The sequence below is a fragment of the Silene latifolia genome, chromosome 1 (genome assembly GCF_048544455.1).
Source record: "Silene latifolia isolate original U9 population chromosome 1, ASM4854445v1, whole genome shotgun sequence".
NCBI lineage: Eukaryota > Viridiplantae > Streptophyta > Magnoliopsida > Caryophyllales > Caryophyllaceae > Silene > Silene latifolia.
Genome location: NC_133526.1, coordinates 164047314 through 164052527, shown reverse-complemented (window position 1 = coordinate 164052527; position 5214 = coordinate 164047314). Strand labels below are relative to the sequence as shown.

Sequence of the window (5214 nt, the reverse complement as noted above, 5' to 3'; positions counted from 1 at the left end):
TATTATTGGGAGATTGACAACCTCTCAATCAAGCATCAAGTACTTCTTTTATTCTTGCTTTATTATTGGAATCATTAGTAGGTATAATCCTCTTAATCCCTTTTTAATTATTGTTAATTACTTTCATTTGTTCATCATGTTTCATTTTGTTGGTATGATTGACAACCTTGCTAGCATGATCAACATGATAATGAGTGAGTAGTCACCTAGCTAGGGTTAATGGGTAATTAGGGGAAACCAACATGGGGAATGATTCATGCTTAAATTAATATGCTTTCATGGTTTATTTGCTTGCTTGTTTTGATCTCAATTCATGCAATTGTTATGTTTGATGAAATGCGAGACTATGAATCCTTGCATTTTTTACCCATCACCTATCTTTTCAATGAGACTTGTAAGACATAAACCAACTCGAGTCTCATTAGACCATGCATGTTGTTGAGTAGGGAAGATTAAGTCGACTTGTAGGTGTTGTACAATCTAATCGATTCGGCTCCGGGACCCAAACTTTCCTAGGATTGTAAGATATAACCCAACTCAATCCATCACAACAATAATTGCTTGCTTATAATTTGAGAACATGTTTGTATGAACAATTCCCATGATTCCCTTATGACCCCATGACACCCTAGTGCTTTTTATCAATTGTTTACAACCCTTTTAATTCATCTTGCTTGTTTACTTTCATTGCTATTTAGTTTAGTGACCTTCTACATCAACCCAAATTGTGACACCCCTAAGACACCACTAATTTCAATAGAAATCTCATCTCAATTCCCGTCCCTTGGGATCCGACCTTTACTTGCCTCTTTACTAATTGTAGAGTTGTTTGTGAAGTTATAAATTGTGTTTTGATTGGACGTGACCCGACGACATCATCACAACCCACATCAGTCATGTGGGTAGCTTCTTTCCTAGCAATCAAGGTGTTGGAAATGGACCTATGCCAATACCGTATACCCAGATGATGGATATACAAGGCATTGCATTCTCTAAATGTAGACAACTTCCTCCCGGAAATTGCCTTCCAAAGGGGCTTGGCATCAAACTTGTGGGGTTTCTTGTGGAGACTCCAAAGGTCACCAATTCCAAAAACCTTTCTTAAATCACCTTTAATCATCCTCCTACTCTTGTTCTCAAGCCGAAATTCAACATATTTTCGGGTCTCAATCTTATACTCCTTCAAAGAGCTTATGAACTCTAATACATGTGAGGGAAGGGTAAGTCAATTCATTCGTCTCAAATAGGGTAGCTAACCTCATGGACCCGAAAAATGCCTTGGTTAGGTCAAGCACTCCCAACTTATCCAATGTATCTTGGCATACAAACTTAGTTGTAATGATTTTTTTCTTAGCAAGGGATTCAATTACAATTCTATGCTCATTAGAAATAAAAGTTACCTCCGGATAATCCTTATGTTTCTCAATCTCCGGTAAAGTAGTAGTAACTTCCTGAATGGCCTCAATGACTTCCATTGGTTGCTCCATAGCTTGTTGCACTAATACTAGAGCATTTGATGCTAGAACCTTTTGCCTCTTGGATAAAGTTGGGGATTTTGATGCTTTGGTGTTGCCCTTTGTTCTTGCCATGATGATTCTCCTTGCAATTTGTTGTCAACAAAGCTTGAATATGCTTGAATGCTCCTCTTATCTTCCAACTTCAATCAATTTTTCAACCAATTAAGGGGTTTTTGGATTTCACTCTAACCCTAGAAATCTTGATTGATTTTGTGAAGATTTTGATGTTTGAAGGTCTTTTTGTTGAGAAAGGATTGATTTGTTTTGATTTTGAGCAAGTTTGCAATTGATTTGGATGAATTTGGTTGAGAAATTTATGTTTTTGGATGATGGGGTTGATGGTTGTAGTAAGGGAATTTGTTGTGTTTGTCTTTGGGGAAGAATAGAAATGAAGGATGAAAGTTGAAAATCCCGTGTTTATGTTTAGTATGCAAGGAGGGACGCTCGACCTCATCTGGGGATGGGCGGATTTTCGAACAGTTTTTCTGATAAACCCTAGGGGATGCCCGACCTGAGCTCGGCTCGAGCGTGTTGAGTAATGGGACGCCAGTCTTGATGCCAGCTTGAGCGGATTCTGCTACAGCTCATTTTTTTTCTTTTCTTCCTTGCTTCAGCCCCCACGAGCTCAGGTCTGCCTGTGGGGATCCCTTTCCCACAACTTGGCTTCTTCTTTTCCTATTCTTTCGTCATGAGGTTGCACTACAAAGGTTTCGATAGCCTAGGTAATTGCTTCCCCATAATTTATCATCAAACACTACACATTCAAAACACATTAAAATCTTTCCCTCACTTGCTCTCATGTAACAAAAATCCTACAACAAGGCATATAAAAGCAATGCTAAAATTGAGTAATGTATAAGTTAAATGAAATGCAAGTTAAGAGGTTAGAATATTTACAAATGGTGGTTTAGGAAGGACTCCACCAAAGTTTCCTTCTCTTGAGAGGTGTCAAGGGGGTAATGCAAGGGAGTTGTTAATGTTGCTCAACGCCTTGTAGAAGTAATCAAAGGCATGTTCATTTTCACGGTAGAGGTATTGCATAGACCTTGGCACATTGTTGTCTTAATTCATGTAGTAGTCCGAGTCAATGTTGTGGTGACATGGATCTAAAAAGCCTTGGTCTAGGGTCATAGCATTTCCAATGTAAGGGTTAACCAATCCGTCAAATTTGTCATCCCATATACCATATACATCCTTTGCTCATTTCCCCATGTTGGGAGGATCATGAGTTGACAAGAGCAACTCTTCTTCCTTGTTGTCATGGCCAATGAGGCCTCCATTGATACTTGTCATGGGTGAGCTTTGCAAGCTCTTATTCTTGTTGTGAAAAAATTAAATGCTCTCCGAATAGAGCCACTTCAACATCATTAATATCTTTCTTCCAATTGGGCGGTGTGTCTTTGCCCTTATCTTTAGGATTTCCATCTTTCACTTGACCTATAAATGGGGATTACACTTTCTTCTTGTCACCTTCCCGACTATAGTGATCAACCATAAAGCATAGCTTAAGCAAGTTGGGAGCTCTCATAGTCTTATCAAGATTAAAGGTGATTGTTTCATCACCAACTTCAAGTGTGAGCATCCCGTGCTTTACATCAATTACCGCTCCGGCTGTGTGTAGGAATGGTCTTCCCAGAATGATTGGAATGTTGGAATCTTCCTCCATATCAATAACAAACTCCACCGGTATGAAAAACTTTCCAATTCTCACGGGTACATCTTCCCATACTCCAAGTGGTTTCTTTGTTGTTTGGTCCGCCATTTGTAGGGTCATGTTAGTGCACTTGAGTTCTCCCCCTCCTAGCCTTTCACATACCGAATATGGCATGACACTCACGCTTGCACCTAGATCACATAGTGCCTTGTTGATTGTGGTGTCACCAATGGTACATGGAATAGAGAAGCTTCCGGATTTTTGAGCTTAGGTGGGGAATTCCCTTGAAGTTTGGGACTACTTATCTTTGTGAATGCGATGGTCTCCAATTTTCTTATGGACTTCTTCTTGGTAAGGATATCTTTCATGTATTTTTCATAGGCCGGAACATGGTTGATCAACTCCGTGAATGGGATGCATACCTCTAGGTTCTTCACAATCTCCATGAATTTTTCAAGTTACTCATCAAGCTTGGGCTTGGCTTTGCGACTTGGAAACGAAAGTCTAATCGTAATATGTCCTTTTTCAACCTTTTTGGCCTTCTCTTCGTTTCTCTTTTTTAATGAATCATTGGTAGTTGGTTCTACCACCTTAGGATTTCTCCTCAATGGTTCCATCACATCTCTTCGCTTGACACTTCCCTCAATAATATCCTCTTTAATTGGCACCTTAAATCCCTCATATGGTGTACCACTCCTCAAGTGAATGGCATTAATAGTTTCATGTCTTGTAGGGGCTTTACCTTGAGGAGGTAATTGTCCTTTTTGCCTTTGGGAACTTGAAGAGGCCAACTGGGACAATTGTATTTCCAACATCTTGGTATGAGCTAGGATATGTTGATGGTAGTGTCTTTGGCTTGGCTATCTCTTTGCATTTGAGCAAAGAAATCTTGTTGGCTATTTTGCATTAGAAGGACCGCTTTTTGAACATCAAAAGCTTGGTCATTCGATTGATTGTAAAAGGGTTGGTTTTGGTTGAAGTAGGGTCTTTGAGTAAGATTTCTCATTGAAGGTGGGGTGTATGTTGGTTAAGGATTTTGAACATTTTGGCTTTTGTATGAGAAGTTTGGGTGAAATTTGGTGTTTTCATTGTAATAGTTGGAGTAAGGGGTGCCATTCTTGTATGCTTGGAAAGCATTCACTTGCTTACTTGTGCCCCTATATTCTTGTTGATCATGTCCCAAAGTTTCACAATTCTCACACACTCCATTTGGAATAGAAGGTGTTGCCACCATGGCATTGACATGTTGATGTTGCTTGCATGATTGAGAGGCTTCATTCATCTTGGCTATGGCTTTCTCAAATTTCAAGTTCATTGTGTCAATATAGAAACATAGTTGAGCACCTAAATCGGCACTCAATTGGGTGACGGAGTCAACTTCATGTCTTCCTCCCCTAGTAGCTTTACTTGGCCTATTATACTGAGAGTTGTGAACCGCTATATCCTCTATCTTTGCCCAAGTTTTGTTGTCATCTATCTCGGTGAATCTTCCATTAGAATCCATATTGAGCACATTCCTTGAATCTTCATACAACCCATTCCAAAATTGTTTGACTAGAAACCATTCGCTTAGTCCATGATGAGGACAAGAGCAACATGTATCTTTGAATCTTTCCCAAGCCTCGTATAGAGACTCTTCATCTCTTTGCTTGAACCCGGTGATTTGGGCTCTTAATATGTTGGTCTTATCCGGAGGGTAGAACTTCTTGTAAAAGGCAAGTGCTAACTTCTTCCATGAATCAATTTCAAGAGTGGCCTTGTCTAGGCTCTTTAACCAATGCTTTGCAGCTCCGATCACGGAAAAAGGAAACATTACCCATCGAATTTGGTCTTGAGTTACCCCCGTTTGGGAAATTACATCACAATAGTCACAAAAAGTCTCCATGTGTAGGTGAGGATCCTCACTAGGCATCCCTCCAAATTGACTTCTCTCAACTAATTGCATGAATACGGATTTGGCAATGAAATTACCGGTCAAGTGGGGTGGTGTTGGAGTACCATTTGGTAGTTTCTCCTCGATTGGTATGGAATGAGATGAAAATT

General features: G+C 39.7%; 1 non-coding gene across 1 annotated transcript; it reads left to right on the top strand.

Moving 5' to 3' along the window:
• The first annotated feature begins 4742 nt into the window (after window positions 1–4742).
• On the top strand, window positions 4743–4849 carry LOC141621198 (small nucleolar RNA R71). The gene has a single exon (XR_012532147.1). It is a non-coding gene; the product is annotated as a small nucleolar RNA R71 (small nucleolar RNA).
• Window positions 4850–5214: the final 365 nt, after the last annotated feature.